Source organism: Saccopteryx bilineata, chromosome 7, assembly GCF_036850765.1.
Source record: "Saccopteryx bilineata isolate mSacBil1 chromosome 7, mSacBil1_pri_phased_curated, whole genome shotgun sequence".
Classification (NCBI taxonomy): Eukaryota; Metazoa; Chordata; class Mammalia; order Chiroptera; family Emballonuridae; genus Saccopteryx; species Saccopteryx bilineata.
This window is the reverse complement of record NC_089496.1, coordinates 110,421,808-110,442,687: the sequence shown is the minus strand read 5'-3', so window position 1 is coordinate 110,442,687 and position 20,880 is coordinate 110,421,808.

Sequence of the window (20,880 nt, the reverse complement as noted above, 5' to 3'; positions counted from 1 at the left end):
CCTAGCGTCTGATCTGCAAAATGGGGCTGACGGGAGACCCTAGCGTAGAGGTGTTTCACTACGTTTAAGGTCGTTATGGGAAATGAATTTGTTTACACACGCCAGCTCTTCTCCAGTGCCTGGCGCATAGCAGGATCCGAACAGCGTCATTTCTGCGAACACCTGGGTCTCAGCTCCTAGGTTGGCCCGCGGGACACAGGGCAGGGGCAGGGCAACCCCATGGACGGTCCAGACGCTGGCCTGATGCACATGAACTTGCTGGTAAGGCACCTCACAGACTGTCCCTGCAAGCACGGCCTACATGGGGGGCGCCTCATTGGCTGTGGTCCCCTCTCCTTCTTTGGGCTCACAGCCAGGGTGGGCACCCACAACTTCTGTGGTGGACAGACTCTAAAGTAGTCCTCATGATCCCCACCTCCCGGTGTTCGGGCCCTGGGCCCCCCCACGATTGTAGACAGAACCCATGACTGGCTTTTAGCCAATGGAAGAGGACAAAGGTGACAGGATGTCACTTTCATGATAATGTTTCGTAAGGCTGCAACGTCCATTTGCTGGAAGATTCTCACCCGGCGGGTCTGGAGCAGGCAGGAGTGGTGGGGCCCACGGGACAAGAACTGACGCAGGCTCAAGGGATGAAGGTTGGGTTGGGTCTTGCCCACAGTCAGCCGGACACTGAGGCACGCAGGCCTTCAGCCACGGACAACTGAATTCTGCCAACAGTCACTGGAGCAGAGAAGTCGACTGATCCTTGGCTGAGCCTTGAGATTCAGCCACAGCCCTGGAGGCACGTGGACTGCAGTCTCGGGCGGCCCGCAGTTAGATGACCCAGCCCCGTGTGGACGCCTGACTTTCAGGAGGTAACAAGCCTGTGCTGCTTTAAGCTACTAGGTGTCTGTTCGTTTGTTCTGGAGCACAGGAAACCGATGCATGTGTCACCCAGGCTCTTCCGCAGCAGCAGCATCAACAGGACACACGTACGTCCAAGCAGACAGAGAGACCGACCATCCACAAGGGGCTCCCGCGGTCCTGCAGGCTGAGAAGGCCGGCCCAGGGCAGCTGACAGTGCACTCCAGTTTGTGTCTGCAGGCCTGGGAGGCAGGGCCGCCCGTGGGGTAAGTCACACCCAGGTCTGAGTCAGAGCGGAGGACTCACACCCGCCTTCCCTCAGAAATCACGTCCCCGCAGGCTTTCTCTCTGCCCCGGTTCCTGGAGTGCACACCCTTGTAAAGAGGTCTTCCCCCCACGCCCCGTCCCCGAGGTCAGAAGGATGTTTTAGATCCAGAAATGGGATGTTTTCCAATTACGTCTTTGGTGTTTCATTACTCCAGCCAGTCCATATAAATGCAAATCGGAAATTAAGAAGACTTCCCTGCAATCATGATCCCCCCTCACCACATCCACCAGACACCCAGCTGACACCGCACTGCCACAAGCTTATTAACGCAGTAACTGTTTCCACTTTGGGAGAGTAAGCAGTATCTGTTGGGTCATCTAATTAGCTTTCCTGCCAATACAGTTGGGCAGATAAAAAAAACAAACAAACCAATTTCCCTAGCAACCGTCCGACAGACCATCCCCAGTTTCTTGGGCGCACTCGTCACCCCACCCCTCGTGCCCGGCATTTGAGCTCCCACTGGAAACACAGTGAAGACATTCATCCCTTACTGATGTCTCCTTTCGGGTCACAGGCTTGGCCACACCACGGGCTTAGTGGGCGCCATGGAAAATGCTCCCCGTGAACTGTGGACACTCGGACAGAACATTGTCCAGGAAACTGGCGTGTGCCCACATGCACCGAGCGAAGCAGAAAATGTCATGGTTTCCTTCGTGAGCATGCCCTTAGCGTGATGCAGAGGCAAACATGCACGCACATGTTCATTAATGTTATGCTTTTGAAAGAATCACACATCAACGAAGGTAGCGGTATCTTTCTTAAAAAAAAAAAAAAAAAACTAGCAATGTCAGGGGTTTCAGTGGGAGAGGTTTGAGGTCTTCCTGGAGGCGGAGGGAATGGGGCCAACCAGCACAGTTTGGGGAACGGGCTCCCAGAACACCCTCACCCCACCCCCACCCCACCCCCCACAGGGCAACCAGCAGGCTGCCTGTTGTTGTTACCATGACTGGCCTTATTTCTGTTTTAAGATTGTTTTAAAAGGTGACAAATTTACAAGACAAACAATATTCTATGTCTAAGTTTATTTGATAGGCATAGGTAGCGAGAGTTACATTAGGCGAGCTCTGGTCAAGTCTGTTTCTATCAGGTGAGGAAAACGCAGGTGCTCCGTGGATGCTGTTAACTTTGGCTAATTTCACAAGGCTCTTAGGAATGGAAATAGCGCATCCCAAAAGAATTGTCCTTGCAAAGTCACTTCAGAAAACTATTGAAAAGAAAAGAAAAAATCCAGTATCCTAAAATTACAGTATTACAGGCAGGAAAAAAAGAAATCATACTATAGTCATTATAGTAATACTTTCTGGCCAATTGAAGATCAGAGAAAATGTGTCCATTTCTACTCAGAAAAGTTACTCACTGATCACATAAAGAGTTTATTCTCTGACAGTGGAAGTTTGAGACAGATTACTGTTAAAAAAACCCTCAACAACTCAATTTACTATACAGCAGCTAGGAGAGCAGATATTGAAGGGAGCAGACCAATCTGGAAGGATAAAGCTATAACTGAGTTTTTGCACATTTCTCACACGCTACAGAGTTTGAAATGAATCCCGAGTTCTTTCCACACTTATTCACGACTTTTCTCTTCGGAAGGAAGTTTTTTTCATCCCTGTGCCGACACCGTTGCGAAAGGACCGCTTTCCGAACACCTTCTCCAAGACGGGCTTTAGAGAGACCAGGGCCTCGCGCCCGTCCCTCACGAACGGGTAGCGGCTCAGCAGGAGGAGAAGGCAGTCAGGTGTTTCCGGCACCTGGAGATGCAGACAGGGGGGTGGGAATTGGGGGGGGGGGAGAGGTAGAGAACACAGCTTCAGAGTTAAAAGTTGATTTCAACAGTCAAAACTTTCAAAATGTGACAGCCATAAATCCAACAGACCCAATCCTTTTCAGGAGAAAATTTTGCTAAACCATAACACACCCTTGAAAAACACCATACTCCTTGAAGCGATCTAACCTCTTGTCCATTCTGCACACGCCCTACGTAATTCTGCCTCGTCCACGTGCGGAACGGTCTTGTCGCTAGCGTTTTGTAATGAGCCTTTCAAGTGACACTCATTCGTCCTGAGAACAAATTTTTGTTTTTTTTAATTTCACTAAGACACACAATCCAAGACAACCAGATCACTAAGACACACAATCCAAGACAACCAGACTCCAGGTTTCCGCTGGAACTCGTTTTTCTTCCGGGGCTGGTCCCGGGCCCCATGCCAAGGTTCTCCCTAAGGTGTCTGGCTATGTAAGTGTTGGCATCCATCTTTTGATTTCGGTCCAGCTCTTCATCAGTGGCTCCAAGGATTGGGGTGGGGGTGCCCAGCTATAAAAGGAAGAAGACTAGACTCTTCGAGCCCACAGTTCCGTCACGCGGCTACAGTTCAACCCCTCCCTCTGCAGCAGAAGACACCTCGCTCAAGAGCTAAGGGACATGTCCCGAGAACCAGGGCTGGTAAGGGCACCACCTGGCATTGGATAAGAATTTTCAGTACTTGTTATATGTCCTGCCCCCCCCCCACTGTGATTTTAGGGGAAGCACAGCACTGCCCGGCCACAACTACACATCTTACCAACAACCACAGGAGGGAGGTTATGGATAATCTTGGTTGGGGCTACATGCTCTGTGCACATCATCTCATTGAACCCCCCCAAAAAATAGCTCTATGAAGTAGGGACCACTCAAGGACCATTGGCCTTGGAATGAGGACATTAAATGGCTAGCTGGTGAAGAGGGACTGGAGTCGAGATATCTGACTCCAAGTCCATGTTTCCCAACTCTACGAGACCAACAAGAGAAAAAGGGGGGAATGAGCGCTCTTACTATAAGGAAACCTGCTACAAAGTAAAAACGGCACAGTTTCCTTGCCTGGTGCAGGAAGGAAAACAAGTTGGGTGTTGGATGAAGAGAAGTTGAAATGGGACCCGAGTGCATACAACACCCCCTGCATGCTCCGCCCACCACAGGGATGCTTGCCTACGGTCCCTGACGCTCCTGGGAAAACCATGTCCACTGGCTGCTGGGGAAAAGATGGGCTTTTCTTTTTTATTTTCCCTTTAAAAAAAAAAATCTGGGTATAGTCAGAGCTTCAGAAATATTGACCATGGGAAAGCCAGTCAAACACTCTCCTTTGAACACCTATAATGTGTCTTTCCCCGAGTTAACAGAGGAAGTCTAAGCATAGTAGCATGCTATTGACTTTTAAACCCTCAGCAAGGAGGAGCCTGTGAGTCATGTCAGGAAAGGAAGCATCACAGTTCTCTCCAGAAATACTCATCATGCCACCTTTAATGTGGCGAGAGAAATGCGTCAGTTCTAGTGATGAGGTTTCGGAAACATCCCTAAAAAAGATTCCAGTGCCCTTTGCGGATCCTTGGAGAGAGCCCGGCCCGAGCGGACTCATTCACGGAAGGATATGGTCCATTCGCCTGGGTGACAGACGTTATGAGGTTCACAGCAAATACGACAATGGCCTCTAGCTCCTTTGTATAACTGTTCACCCTCAACAGTCCAATTGGTGCCATTACCGCAGGATGGGGTTACAACAAGAACGGAACTGTCCCGTGCCAGAGCAGAAACACAGAAAAGGTGGCAGAATGAAGAAACAGCTCATTTAGGGACGAGGAGATCTCGATGCAAGCACCTGAGAAGGAAGTGCGTTCTTAATTAAAAAAATAAAACTGCATCCAAGTGCCTCTCGTTCAACAGAAATGTCATGCACGAACCCTCGGGGTAGGAACAGAAAGTCATTAGGCAGACAGACAATTGAGAAAATATGCCAATTTCTGGGTGGTGACTCAGCATGGTCAATGCAGTGTCTTACAGAACCAATAATCCAGTCAGGGCTGCACGCTCCTAGGAGTCAGACAGGAAGAGGGAACCTAGATTGAGTAAACAGGAAATGGAAAAACGACAGCTGCAAAGCCAGATCAGTGAGAACACCGGTGACAGAAGCAGCCGGGTCACGACGTGTGGACACATATGTGATGTCTCATTATCTGAAAGGGAGCTAGTCTCGTAAATTACATTGATGTCAGTGAGTCCAGTGTGCCAGGCTAAGTTTCAGTGAAGCAAAGTAAAAGCACAAAACACAATTAGTGACCAAAAAGAAAACCGTTTAAGTTGTAAATAAAGGGTTAACATAAAACAACAAACGCCATGTAGAAATAGTATAAACTGTCCCAAGAATGGGCGTGCATGTCCCTTCTGGATGCCACAAACAGTTCGATGAATAGAATTAGGAGCTCAATTCTTGAATACACATATGAATGAATATTTCATGTGATGTTTTATTGAGAGCTGACATTTTATCTACATGCCACCCTTGAACCATGTCAAGTGACCATGGTCGCATAATGAGGACATTCACTGTTTTTTGAAAAGCGATCCATTGGACTTCGCGCAATACGGTTCGAAGGGTTAAATATTCACTTGGATTATATGCATGGATGAATGTGGAATGAATACATTGTCAACAGGCAAAACAGTGGACATTTTCCACTGAAATATTTCCCTATGCAGTCACCAACGTCTCAATAATGCCAAACGAATTGTCCAGCATGACCTATTGTCACATAAATGTTTATGTTTACTAAATTCATGACTCTCCTGATACTTTTTTTTTTTTCATTGAAAGCTCTAACAATAAAGAAAAAATACTTTTCTGTCCCATCTCCCTTAGGGTTATTTTGAATTCACACACTGCACAGTCCCAGGCATCCAAGCAAGAACTCAACACAGAGGCACAACGCCTACCTTGGGGGATGAAACCGGGTAACACCACAACGCACGCATCGCAAGAATGGACAGAACAAGAATCAGGTTGAGCTTGAATGCGCTGCACGGAGGAACAAAAAACACCTCAGATTAGTATCATTCAGGGAAAGGATACACTCTAAAAAAAAATCATGTACAAATTCAACATTTTTCTTGGTGGAAAAATGCAGTCTTTTACCTAAACATTTTGGACTTTCCCAAATCTCGGCAGTTCAGTGGTTTTTCTGGCCAATTTCTCACCCTCACTGTCAGACTCTCTTCGGGGGACCCTTTTATACCAGAAAAGTTCAGAAGTAAAAAAAAAAAAATGTCATCACGTCCCATCATATGTGACTAATTGGTCTGGTCACGGCCTTTTGTTCTTGTTAAGTCCCAAAAGGACAGTAACGGGTAGGCATTGTCTCTAAGCTCCCGGTGATTGACTTTATTTAGTTTGCCATTAAAAAAATGTCCTTCAAAGGCACTGTCTTCTAAATGGCATCATGGTGACACAGATGGCCAGAGGTCTCCAAGGGAAACAAACGTTCGTTTTACTTTGAGTTTAATCACTTAGAAGGATGACATCATTTCTTTAAATGTCCCAGGCATCTTGTTTCAAAGACTAACACAAAAGGAATCCTTACAAGATGAGAGAGTGTGTACCCCAACAAGAACGGCTGCCCATTATTTATATTTTCTACAACAGATTCCTTCCTTCAGGACTTCTGGGGCTAAAGCAAGGACACAAATGTCACCGCCCCACCCCTTTGCCAAGGGTCATTCAAGTAGAGGAAGGGCATTGTCTCTACCCTCTTCCACGTCCATGCCCAGAGGGTCCTGGGAGCCTCCGCCTGCACGCCCTCTCTTTCTTTCCGGGATGCCTCCCTCCATGGTCCTTGTGCGTCACTGGGCACGCACATCAATAAAATGGCCCCAGGAGCACCGAGTGTGAACAGGTGTGGCTGAGGCTTACGATGGATGCAAGCATCAAAGGAGGTGCTTTCCGCTTGGACACCGGGTGCTTATGAGGCGAAGCCAACACTTTTTTTTTTTTAATACAAAGCCACTGAGGAAAACCCAGGCCCCCTCACGAGGAGCGCCTTTCGGAGGGCGGAGTGGCCTGATGTCTGAGACCGTGGCTGCTTCTTCGTCAGGGCGAGCTCCCCTTCTTCGGGAACGGCCGTGGGGGAGGCTTCTCACGTGGCTGCCAATCATTTAGTCACCGTTCACCTACCACGAGGAAGAAGAGCAGGTGACCTGGACTCTCAAGGGAGCCCAGATCACAGAATGAGTGCCACGTTGGGAGCAAGGGGCATGTGACCAAATCCTTGGATCACGGTCCTTCTGGGGACATGATATGGAGTGATGTGGCAGTTGGGAGAGAAGAAAGAGCTCTTTGGAGGAAGGACCACGGCACTGAACACGTGTGCCTTGACTTTTGGTCTCCCCTTCAACCCGGACGGGAGAAACACAGACGGACGGATGAGAGAATGGCAGAGGATGATGGCATCCATGTTTTGGTCAGCGACGAGCAGCAACTCAGTCCCTAGATCTGAGAAAGGCGCCTACGAAAACGGTCAGTTTAGCAATGGAGCCACCACAGGCTCCAGTATTCCCGGGCTCGGTTATTTTTAGATGCGACACAGGTGGCGCTAGAAAAAGGAGGATGGGCTGGAAGTTGAAGAATCGGTTGAGTCCCCCAGCCCCACCCTACCTGCCATGTCCAGACTGTTTCTGCTTGGGCAGAGGCTATAGGGTTATCGTAGGAAGAGGGTAAAGCTGCGGGTCTCCCGACGGAGGGCTTCGGGCACATGGCAACCGGGGTTTCTCTTCTGGAAGCCAAAGCTGAGCAAGTATCGGCGCTCAGCATTGAGACCACGTGTCTTCCCTGACACGACTCCCAGCTCATCAGCCTCCCCTGCTGCCCCGCCTGTCCAGGGCAGCCCTCCACCATTCCAACCAAGGCTTCTGTGTCGGAGCTTATTACCAACAGGACCCAGACTGCAGGGGGGGCAGAACAGGCTGCAGGGGCTGCAGACCCAGAGAGAGAGCAGGGCAGGGGCCCGGGGCCAGTAAAGAGCCCTGCCCCCTGAGCTCTAGCATCTCAGCTTCCTTCCCAAGCTGTTGCTCGCAGCCTGACTGCCTAGGAAGAGGAGGAGAGCCTTCCGTTCCTCAATGGGATCTAGATCCAGAGGCCCCCATCCGACACCATAATCACCACATTGCATCTGCTGTCTCCTGTAAACGTCCAGTGCCCAGTGGTTGTTTCTGTTTGTTTGTTTTCTGTTACTGCTATTTTAGCCAGGTTTTGATTGTGGGAAGCAGACAGATGGATATTGAGCACCGGACGCCCACAAACGTGGCATGGCTTCTGGGCACATCCCGGAGGGGAAATGGGGTCTGGAGTCAGGACCCTCCAAAGAAGTCCACCTGCATTGGCTCACAGGTTTCTGCCCGGGCCTGGGCCACCTCTCTTGGTGACTGTCACTGTAGTCACCTCTAGATGTCTATGACGAATATTGATGATGCTATGAGAACACACCAAGACCCAATGTCAACACAGAAAGGACAGGTCGGCATTCCCACCGTCTGGAAACGGAACGGACCGTTCCCAGGAAACGTTCGCCCTCTTACTTGTCACCGTGGAGCTGTCTTAGAGTCAACCGAGAGCCCTCTTCAGACACATCCTGTGACATCGGTGTTGAGAGCCAGAATGAGGGCGGACAAATTCTTTCTTGACTTTTGCTTCTCATCGGTCAACCCTACCTTTGAGAGATACCCTCTGAATCATGCTTCAGAAGTTCAAGTGCATCATCAGACATATTTTGGTTGGAAGAGATCACAGTGGGCCTCTTGCGATTCCCAGAGCTCCCCTTTCTAACACCAGGAGGCTTGCCATGAGCACCCCGCCTTATTGATCCAGGCTTTAGCTCCCTGCTGCAACTTGGACTTGGAAACTGTGTAAAAACGATTTTAAGGAAAAAAGCGACAAGCTGGAAAAGGTTATCAGTTCAGTATAATTTAGAATTTGGGTGCTTAAAAAAAAAAAAAAGTTCTACGTTTGACTCCATTGTTGCTAATTATGATGCACATTAAGCTCTGTGACTTTCAGCAAGGAAGAAAAAATCAATTTAATTTTACTGGCTTCTTAATTCATATGGCCACTATCCTCTGAAAGTATAATTAAAATGCAGAATGTGGCTGAGTGCATCTTCTGGTTTTCATATGCGAGCCAGAGAAATGAGGGCCCGTGCAGAGCTGAGGTTAATTTATTGAAATAAATCTTTGCTTCAGTTCACGCTGACTCCTCAAAGGCGCGGTGACAGTTCCCACACATGCACCCAGAAGCCCAGAAGCGGCCCCGCGTGGAAGACCCAGGCTCTGCAGCCGCCAGAGGCAGAAGGAATCCGGAGGGCGCCGCGGCGTCTAGAAGGGCAGGCAGCCTTCCCTGTTTGCTCCGGAGCGCCTCCTGTCCCCGCGACGCTGCAACTGACATTTGGGGCTGATGCTTCTTGGCGGCCGGGAGCTGCCATAGGCACTGCTCAGCAGCGTTCCTGGACTCTAGATGTCCACAGCCCGCCACCCCCGCCGTGACAATTGAAAATGGCTCTAGATGCCACCAAATGTCCCCCGGGAGCGGGGAACTGAATCACCCTCAGTTGCTAACCACCGTTCTAGAGATAAACTTTATTCTCTCTCTCTCTCTCTGAGATTACTACCATCAATTTATAAAAATATTGTTGTAGTTTGTATCAGAAAAAACAAAAATCTGGTTGTTTTTAAGAGTTCCTCAACCCATTGCAAGCTATTCCCCCTGCCAAGACTCCACCTGTTGCAGTCACCAAAGTTCTGCCCCAGTGGGCGGTCACCTCTCTGCTCTTGGGTCACCTGACCTGGCAGCAGCATTGGACACAGAGAGCAGCCCCTTCCTCCTTGAAGCACTTTCCCCTCCCCCACCCATGACGCAGGCTCTCCGGGTGTGTCCTCCCTCGCTGAGGGCTCCTTTACTGCCTTCCAGAACCTTCTTCCTCCAGCAGACCTCGGAATGCCCCGTGTGCCCCGGTCCGTCTGTCCCTCCTTCTCGTTGCTGCCGATCTCCCTGAAGAACCTCTTGCACTTTGGAGGCGGGCCCCTGACCCCCCCCCCCCCAATCAGCACTGCTTGCTCTGACGCATCCTAGGGTGCCATACGCAGATATCCACGTACTCTGCGCAGCCCCCAGGGGCTTGTCCCAAGTCTTGTCCGGTCCTTTCCGTCTCTATAAACATGAGCGGGACCCACGATTCGTTGGCGTTATCTTCGATTCATCTCCTCAGCCTTCACAACAGCGAGTCCTCCCAGATCGCTCCCCAGGACGGGGTCTGAATCCAGCCACCTCTTCCACATGCCCACCATCACCGTCTGCTGGGACGCCGGCCGGTGCGATGGCCGCGGAGATGGGGATAAATGGGCAGCGCTCTTTAAGCCTTGTTTCCACTGCTGGGAGGTATGGAGCCTCTGTCCGGCGGCGGTGGTAAGTTCTGGAACTTCACTTTGATCAAGTTGTCCTCAGAGATTGGAAGACTGGAAGGAAGCCGCCCATGGTCAGAGAAGACCGGGGTTAGAACTCTTGATGGGGACTCTTCTGACGGGTCCACGTTCTGTCCGAGGGCCCCGCCCCCCTCTCTCTGAGGCCAGGCTGAGCTCGGTGTCCGGTGGGACCCGGAGGGCGTCCACTGCAGACCCAGCTTTGGGCCTCCATCTGCTTTCTAACTTCCCCAGGAGAGAGCAGGCTCTCCGAGACGGCTCCCAAACCTGGTGCTGAACTCTGCCTCATCGGGTCACTCTACCCCCTGGGGTTGCCGCCACGGCTTCCTGGAGCACCCCAGAGGGCACCCGGAGGGGTCACTGCCCCCACCACCACCACAGCCTTGCCGGTCACTCAGTCCTTCAGTGGAGGGACCTCACCCACACGGCTCACTTAAGCAATGGGCTAGAAGAGCAGCCGCAGGGGGTCTGCCAGCGAGGGCGGCAGGCGTCACACCTGGAGGGGGGCACAGGCTGGGGGGCCCGCAGCCACGCCCTCTGCCACGGGGCCAGGAGGCCATGGGGTGGGGGCGGCTCAGCGAGACTCTCTCCTTGCAGGACTCCCGAGTTTTAGGGAGTTCTCCTGGCTTCTTGGTGCTGCGTCCACCTTTCCTGATGGCAGCTGCTTCCAGGAGACGTCTCAGCCCGCAAGTCCTTTGAGTGGTTGCATGCTTTTACTCGATTCCTGGGTGAATCTCAAGAAGAGGGAGGGTAGAGAGAGGGTGGACTCTATTTGGGGGGTTCCTAACTACAATGTTGAGGCAGTTCCCCAAGGAAGGGGCACGGAGAGGCAGGCGAGGTGGAGTCTCGGGGCGGAGGCGGGGGCTGCCCTGTTCCCCAGGCTGCGGATCAGACCGGCCCCCCCGGCATCCGGAGCTGGGACAACCTTCCAGCAGCTTCGACCCCGGATTAGAGCAGCAGATAATCTGGGAGGACCTTTTGTGCCGTATTCCTTTTGAAATTATTTTACAACGAAAGCCTGGTAAGGACTTGCCCAACTTGGCCTACCTACAGCATCAGCGCACCTGCAGGACAGGTAGGCCCTTTCCCTCACGGTCCTAGGTGGCGCTCTGGGGGCGGGCGGGGCTGACAGCGGGACACAGGACACTCTTACACCCTCCGTCTGCGACACAGGAGCCCCGGGCTGTGCCACCTCTTGTCGGCAGAGGGGAGAGGGCCCGAGGGCTGTGTCTGTCTGCCAACACAGATTACGACTTCACAAGCTGCCCAGGGAGATGAGAAAGGAAGGTGCTACTTGAGAAAGATGTCAGCATTACAAGAGACACCTGTCAAAGACGCAACCTCGCTTTGCCTTGGAATAAAGAGCCGCTTTGGAACCTCGGCAGAGCGTAGGATAGACACGTGCTTCCCAGACTGGCTGCAAGAAGGAATTTCCGGTAACACTGTGGGAGGGTAGCTCCAAGGATATAAAGAACGTGTCCCTGAATTTTGAACTCAAGTAGCAACCGCCACCTCTCTGAATACCTACTGTGTGTCAGGTCTACTCACGATGTTCCGTCACCACAATCCAGAGTGGCAGACCTTGTCACCTGTGCCACAGAGGAGCAGGCAGGGTTCAAGGTTGTAAGGGACAGCTGTGGACTCATTCAGCCCAGGACAGACTGCGGGAGGGGAGGCTCATGGAATTAAAGGGGGTGTTACTGTTACACCCCTGCCCCCGGGACAGGCACCTGGCTGACCCAGCCCCTGGGCAGCAGCTGCTCATGGACGGACGAGATGGGAGGCCACTTAGCCAGGAGGAGAGTTTCCGTGAAAGGACATCAGACTAGCCAGGCTGGGTCAGGAGACCTGACTCAGGTGGGTTCTGGGCGAATGAGAGCCACTCCCTCAGAACCGTCCAGAAAGGGGCGGGGAGGCCCAGGCCAGGAACCAAAATCAGCCAGGCTACCTCAGAACTCTCAGACCTGTGGTTCTGCGGAGAAAATCGTTGTGGGGGAGTCAGGTGTCACGATGAAAAGAAGGCCAGGTGGGAAGAAAAAAGGCCAGAGGGCGACGTGCTTTATTGAGGGGGGACTGGCAGCAGAGAGAGCCGCCGTGACGGTTGAGGCGGGTTCTCTGGCACTCGTGTCCCCTGACTCAGGTGAGCAATGGGGAAACGTGGAGGGCAGGTGGTGGCCTCAGGCTGTGACCTTGTCTCTCCTTCGCTCTGTTCCTCAAGGTCACTCGCTCCTTCCTGCGTCTGAGCCTTTGCACATGCTGTTCCGTCTTTCAGACATGCTTTTCCTCTCTCTCCAAAGGCCTCACTCTCCCCACTTCCCAGAGAAGCATAAATGCCCCTTGTTTGGATAGGCCTTCCCTGAACATCTCCATCGGAGGCACTCTTCAGGCTCCTGTCCGACTCCTTCACAAAGCTCATGACAGCTAGTGATTATTATATATATATATATATATATATATATATATATATTTTTTTTTTTCCCCCACTAACACAATTCTTATCTGACTGTTCCTACAGAATTCACAAATTCATGATGAGAAGTCACGTGCCCCTCATATACCCTGGTATCCCCGGAGCCCATCAGCATAGCCTTCAGCAAACATTTGTTGAACAAGTACATTTAGACGCCACTCGTATTTACAAAATGACAAAATGTGTATCAATCAGCGTACACACGGCTGAAGTAACAAATAGGCCCAGTAGGTCCAGGGGTCAAATACACACAACAGACCTCACTCATGCCATTTTGCAGAGGGTGTTCCTGGGCAGTGAGGGCAGTGATCCCCAACCCCCGGGCCGCGGACCGGTACTGGTCCATGGGCCATTTGGTACTGGTCTGCAGAGAAAGAATAAATACCTTACATTATTTCCGTTTTATTTATATTTAAGTCTGAACGATGTTTTATTTTTTAAAAATGACCAGATTCCCTCTGTTACATCCATCTAAGACTCACTCTTGACTCTTGTCTCGGTCACGTGATACAGTTATCCGTTCCACCCTAAAGGCCGGTTCTGTGAAAATATTTTCTGACATTAAACTAGTCCGTGGCCCAAAAAAGATTGGGACCACTGAGTGAGGGGACCTCCTCCATGTGGCGATAAGGTGCCTGTTTTGTGCCCATCTCAGCCTATCAGTAGCCAGTGTTGTGGCCGGACCCACCCTTGTGGCTCGTATTGTGATCACACCACACTCCCTTCAGCAGTAACCGTCAAGAAAACAAATAAAGAAGGTGTATCACTCACAGGTCCTAGAAGACACACGGCACACCTGTAGCCACACAGTGTGGAATGTGGAGCCCTTTAGGAGAGAAAACACGTAACCCCATGGTTAGTGACCGACCGAAGTCAAGCAAGATCTCTAAAACAAAGGCGTGTGGTGGGAGAGGGGCATCCCAGCCCTTTATCTGGTCAGGGGGCTGGTAGGTAGGGTGTTTATTCGAACGGCTGTCTTTGAAGTGGACGCCCTCACAGTGAATGTGCCATCAGAGTTTACGCTACAGGCCAAAGCTCCTTCTACCTCGAGACTCCAGAACTGCCCAGGGCTTTGCCATGGGAGTCACCTGGCAGCAGAGGACAAGGACTCAGACCCACCAACTCCGGCTCTGAAGTTGTGGTCCCTCCTGACGGTGGCGAGGGGCCTGGGATGGGAGCCGTAAGGAGACGGATTCTGATGAAGGACAGCCACGTCAGCCACGGAGAGGATGGTGGGTGATGTTCCCTGGTCTCGCAGGAGGGACTCCAGGACAGCCTGGGCTCAGTTCCGTGGCCGTCAGAACCATGCAGAACGGTTTGGTGCTTCTTTTGAAAGTAGGCCTTTTGACTCTGTTGTCCTGAAATTCCTCTCTACTTGTTCCCTTGAAAAAAAATTTTGTATTTGAAATCGTTACTGAGTAGCATTCATTTTTAAAGTTCTTCTTTGTTCCTGAATATTTAAGCCCTCACTTGATATCGCTTCCCTTGATTTTTATACCCATAAAACCATTCCCAGCTGGCATTGTAAATGTAGGTAACTGACAGTGTATCCTGCTGCTCCGCTGGGTAGTAAGTGAAGAACCTGCCCATCTGTTGGCGAACGGGTCGGTACTGTTTACCTCTCTGTTGAATCAACCTCCGGTAATTTGGGCTGCAGATGGCACCATCTGTTTCCAAAATCCACTTATCTGCAGTGGAGCAAGGAGGTAAGAACCTTCCTGGGCTGGATTCAACCCACCCCTCGCTCCGACCAGCTGCCGTCCTCCCTGCCCACTTGCGAGAAAGTTTCATGATGGACGAATGGCTGGAGCCTCAAGCCAGCTCAGCCAGGACGGCGTGGCCCTCCTCCCAACCAAAGCCGCTGCATCCCTGCTTCCCACAAACTCCAGGGCCCAGGGAGAAGAGGCTGAGAAAGCACCCTGAACCCGGTGGATACAAAGACGCGCCTGTTGCCTGGGCAACGACTCCCGTTGTGCCCTGGGATCAACGCAGACATAGTCTGTCAATTCCCCTCTTGATGACACTCTCATCCTGCTGATGTGCGGCATACAGAGAAAGCCCTGACATGTGATACCGTCTGGACAGCCATCCGCAAAATCCGATTAACCCTTTTCAGTATTAACTGTCTCTCTCTGACATGCGGAGCTGCTGAAACTGCCGAGCACGAGTGCACCTCATCTCAGGTGATAATCCATCTCTGTCCCGGGCCTCACTTGCCAACTTGTATTGGGGGCGAGGGGCGGGACGGTTGGGTTGACCTGGGTTTAAACTATCTGGTGTATTCTTCACAAACCAGAAAAAAACCTTGGGGGAGATAAGACAGCTGGTTAATCGTCATGCCAAAGACAGGTTTTGAGAGAACCAAAAACTCCATCCATTCATTTAGCTAAGTCATCTGTGAACGATGGTGAAGTACGGGGGGATCATTAAGAGAATTCCTTCATTGCAGTTTGTCTGAGAGTCGAGTCATCCTGACCAACAACATGGTTAAGAATTTGGGAGGGCTCGTTCTGCTAGATCCAGGGCCACGACTGCCACTATATCCGCACCCTCTCCCACCTGCTTGATGTGAAAAAGAAAAAGAAAAAGAAAAAAAAATGTGTAATGAAAAACTCTATTAGTGGATACATAAATTTTCAGTGGCTGTTCCCCCAAATTGCTAACGACCCATATTTCTACCCAATTTAGAGATGTTATCCTAGGAAATTAAGCCGTGCACAACAATTAATGCCAGAAATAGACTGCTGCTGTCTGTGCGTTTTAAACCCCAGTGGCGGAGGATGGGGGAGAGGGCGACTTCTGACTGTGCAGGGGGAAGGGAGAGAGCTCCGGGGAATGCAGGTGGGCAGACTCAGCAGGTGACTTAGAGGCTAGTGATCGAGGCAGGTTCATTTGTGTGTGTGTGGGTGGGACGACTCTCAGCGCAGAGGTCGGAGAGGAACCCAGGGGCTGAATGACACGCGGTAAGGAATTCAGGTTCCAGTCAGTCAGGGTTTCTGCACTCAGAAGGCGACAGGCTCCCATTGCTGTAAAAGCCCTACTACGCGCCCAGCACTGTGCCGAGGGCTGGGGACTGGAAGAAGTCTATGTCCCTGTTTCCATCCTTAACAGATGGACGCTGTGGCTGGAGAGAGGCACGCAGGAAGAGAGCGGGCCGTTCGGCGCTGCCTGAAAACATCAGCAGGATGGCGTGGGAATGGGAAATTCATGATGCATTTATTCCACCCCCGGTGGCCACTGCAGGCATCACTAATCAACTGTGCAGGCATAATCGATGGTGGCACTTATTTTTATTTGTTTGGTATGAACAGCGAGGTAACCTCTGAATCTTTGCCCACGTGGTCCCCCAGGCAGGCACTGATCAGCTGTAGTTGTCATGTACCGAGACACTCGTGTGCCAGCCCCCCACCCCACCCCAGGCAGAGACAGTCTGTACTGGGGAGAGGAAGAAGGCGTCTCCATGGGTCCTTCTATCTCTGCTGATATTCCAAAGGCCCATCTGCCCGCCTCCTCAGAGCTGAACCGGAAGCCCCAGAGAAGGGGGGATGCCCTTTGGGACAGAAAGCCTGAGTGTGGGAGAACCATCAGGAATCAGGACCCCTCTGGGCAAGGGCAGGTTCCCTGATGTTGTGCTGGTGAGGTCCGGGGTGTGCAGTTTCCGGTCTAGTGAGAGAGGAGGCCACCTGTTCCAAGTCGTTTAAGGAAAGGGTAGGATGAGAAGGTCTGACCTGAGTCCCCATAAATAATTCCAAAGGAAGTGCATGCAGCTTGTCCGGAAGGAGCCTGTGGCTGGGAGAGAAACAGGACCTCCAGGGGTGGGCTGAGATGAGGGTGTTTTGACCTTGAACAACAGATAATACCATAGAAAGTAAGACACATTTTGTAGACCCCAGAGGCCAGAAACTGTCTGCGTGAAAAGATAATAGTCCTTGAGACGGGCAGGTGGTTATCTTCAGAGCAGAAGTTGTCTTTAATTCATTCAACAAATACCTTCAGAGTGCCTACCCCAGGCAGACCACAAGAGCAAGCAAGATAGACCGGAGTTCTACACGCTGAGACTCACGGCCCATGAGGTGAGACAGCATTCTCCACCCCGCCCCGCCCCACCGATGGTGACAGGCACTGCCTAATATGCTGATAGATTATAGCATTACTGTCTTAAAGCTGCTGCACCAAATGACCACAGATGGAGCACTTACAACAATTCAAATTTATTTCCTTAGAGGTCAGAAGTCCAAAATGAGTCTTACAGGACTAAACTGAAGATGGTGTGGGCAGGCTGAGAGAGAAGGAACCCCTGCCATTTGCTACAGCACGGGTGGATCTGGAGGGCATTACGCTCCGTAATTTAAGTTAGGCGGAGAAAGACAATCACTGTATGATCTCACTCATGTGTGAAGTCTCAAATGCTGAACTCACAAAAACAGAGTTGAATGGTGGTGAGCAGGGCCTGGCAGGGGGAGGGGAGGGGGACAGGAGAGAGTGACTTAAGGGCACAAGCCCTCAGCCTGAAGGTGAACAGGTCCTGAGGAGCCAGTGAACAGCGCAGCGATTCTGGACAACAGGGGTATATTGTACCCTTCGGAGTGGCTGAGAGACTAGAGCTTGCTTGATTGTTCTCACCACAAAAAAAGCCTACAAAAAAAAAAAAACCCAGAAAAGCGATAATTATATGAAGTGATAGAGGTGTTAGCTAACACGACAGTGGCAGTCCTATTGGGATATAAAAATAAATCAACACATTGAACTTACTCTGCCCATGATACCCCCATTAAAATAAATAAATACCAAACACATCTCAAAGGAGGAACAAAAGATGTTGGTGGGGCTGTGTTCTGGAGGGAATCCATTTCCCTCCCCTTTGCAGCTTCAGGAGGCTGCCTGAGTTCCTTGGCTTGTGGCCCCTTCCTCCGTCTTCCAAGCTCCTCCCTGCTCCCCGCCCCTGTCCCCGTCCTCAGGGTCCTTCTCTGATTCTGCCTCTGCCTCTCCCGCTTCTCTTCACTAAGGACCCTTGGGATGGCATGGGGCCCGCCCAGATCGCCCTGGATAATAATCTCCCCGTTCCTAGATATGTAACTCGACCACCCCTGCAAGAAGTCCCTTTGCCACCTCAGGTGCTATCACTGGCTGCCGGGATTAGAACGAGGTAGGTCATCTTGAGGTGGCTGCACTTCAGCCCTACAATAATTACTATCTGTTTTGTTTCTTTTTTTAATTCCTTTTACTTTTTCCCTCCCCTTCGCTGCTCAAGCAGCAAGAAGGGCTTCCTCTGTGAATCCTGCCGCCCCCCCCCCTCCGGAGTAGCAATGAGAAGATAAGGGAGCAGACGGTGAGCTACAAATCTGTGGTGTTAATTGCAAGAGCCAGGCTCTTGAGAGAGAAAGGCTAATTTAAATTCAAAAAAAACCCCCACAAAAAACCTTCGTGTGGAAAATCAAAAGCTCAAGTCTAAAGGGTGAGGGCGTGAAGTTAATCCATATATAACAGATTAGAAAGAGAACTCACTTGTCTCTGTCCAAAGGGGGACAGAGTGCAGCCCAGCCGGCCACAGGAGCGAGCCCACAGGCAACTGGTGTGAATTTAGGAACCGTGGGTCCCTGGAAAGTCGGTAGCCCTGATCTACTGCTGAGGTCAAACTCCAGAGGAAGGGTGGGGAGTGTGAATGCCGGATACCAGGGCACCGCAGGGCTGCCATCGACACCCCCAGCATTCGGGGCAGCCAGGTGTGGGTGCTCCCCCCCCCGGGTCCTGGAGTTCTGTGCACCCACAGGGCTTCAGGAAGACACTTGAGATGTTCTTGTCCTCTCCAGATGGATGTGGGAAGGCCTGACAGGGAGCTGAAGGCTCTAAGTTTAGGGAGAAGAGGAGCATCAGCCTTCATGGGCTGTGGACACATAGGAAGGGACGGAAATATGAGCCCCACCCCAGAGCAGGCCCCCAAGGACAAAGGCAGCCTCAGCCCCAGACCCCACCCCTAGTTCCAGGTGATCCAAGAGCTACTCCATGCTGATGACACATCTGGCCAGAAAACCAAGGGAATGGGGGATGGAGAAGGAGAGGGAAGAGCCTCAGCTGCTTGCCTGGAAGCCCCATGTGGACCCCACATAAAGCAGGAGGCACCCGGGAAGCGTTACTGGGGTACAGGAAACAGGGGCGGGGCTTTGGCTACAGAGAACACGTGGACGGTCAACAGGAGACCCCGAGTCCTGTGCAAACGGTGCTCAGGGCGTCCAGGAGGGGACCATGGTCCAGACTGGGTTCGGAGAAAGTCACCTGTGGGGGTGCTGTTTGAATGGAGACCGACAGGCCTTTGTGTTGCTACGCAATGACCGGCTCTTGGATCCTCCCTTAACCCTTTTGGGAAGGGTCAACCCAGGGTCGTATCTGAACCATTTACTAAAACATTTTTCTCTAAGATTTTGCTCTCTAACTGTCCCTTACAATCTTGGTACCTTAGTGGCTGACTTGGAAGAATAAAGACTAGTCGACTTTATATAGCTGACATGTCTGCAAAATAGGCGGAAATAAGAAAAAAATTCTTCCATCACCCTCAGGACACTGAGGTGGACAGCACCCCTCCGGGGTGATCAGGGAGCGCGGCCTTCCCAATGGGACGCCAGGATGTGCGTGCTCTGTAGTTCAGAAGCATGGCCACTCCGGACTCACTGTGCTTTAAAGTGATGGCTCCCCACTGCTCAGAACTCGGGGGTACGTACATACCCATGTGCCTTTTGGGGACATAGGAAACGATTTGATGTGTTCATTTCCTCCTGAGACTACCACTCAGGAAAGAAATGCAAGAGCACACTCCATGTCCTTGTCCTTGGATCACCGTTGTCCCGGCCGGACGCCACGCGGAAATTCCGATCCGTCCATGTTTCACCCGGGGTCTGCAAGGTGTCTGCCCGGGAAAGGCGCTTGGGGGCTGGATAAAGCCACACTGGTCAGGGAAGGTCCTTGAGAGACACCGAGGTACAAAACAACGCTTCCGCGTGGACGTGGCATCCACTCTGTGTCGTCCACCTTGCCTGGTGTTCCCGAGGACCACTCTAGGCCTGTGCTCATATTTCTCCCCCAACAGGCGGTCCTTCCATGAGTAACTAAGCCCGCCCCGTTGGCACTCGGATCACCGCGTAGAGCGGTGGGGCTCGTACAAACGACCCCCATTTCTGGTCCTCGCTCCTGGGGAGTCTGACTCAGCAGACCTGGGATTCTGCTCTGACACCTCCACTTTCAGGTACCTTTGTGGAGGATGATGCTGATCAGGCCCGCCTGGGGACCACCCAGGTGCAGTTACTCAAGAGCCGGCTGCAGGGCCAGCATCCCTCGAAGGAGGATGGACTGACTGTGAGAGGGAAGTCAGGGCATCTCCGATGGGAGCTGGGCAGACAGAGCATCTCTGTCTGGGGTGCACACTCGAGGGCTTTGTGGGGAGCGGGAGGGGGGGTAGGGGGCGCTTTTTAAAAACATGGCGCTTGGCCTCTTTCCGGACCACGCAAGTCAGGAATCCTGCGGCAAAGTCTGGGCGTGGTTACGTTATTAGTGCTTCCGCAGAGGACTGTGGGGAAGTCACATTTGAGGATGCCCGCGCTAACTAACTCTCTGTTCAAATGCATGTCAGCTCGGCTGCCTTGAGCCAAGGTTCAAGGTCCTTCAGCCGAAAAGAGTCCCACTTGCTTGTCAAGTTCCCTTAATAACAGTTTCTACCTAAAAGGCTCAGAGTCTGTCACCAGGTGGGCTGATCTGAGCCATGCCATGTTGCAGAGGAACAAAGTGGTGACGCTCACGGAGGGAAAAGTATCGGAGGAGCTGACGTAACTGCCAGGGAAGGGCCTGGCCCACAGGCTCACCAACCATACCAGGAGTCTGGCTGTCCTGTCCCATGGTCTGCAAAGTTTTTTCTTTTTCTTTTCTTTTTTCTTTTTCTTTTTTTTGTATTTTTCTGAAGTGAGAAGCATGGAGACA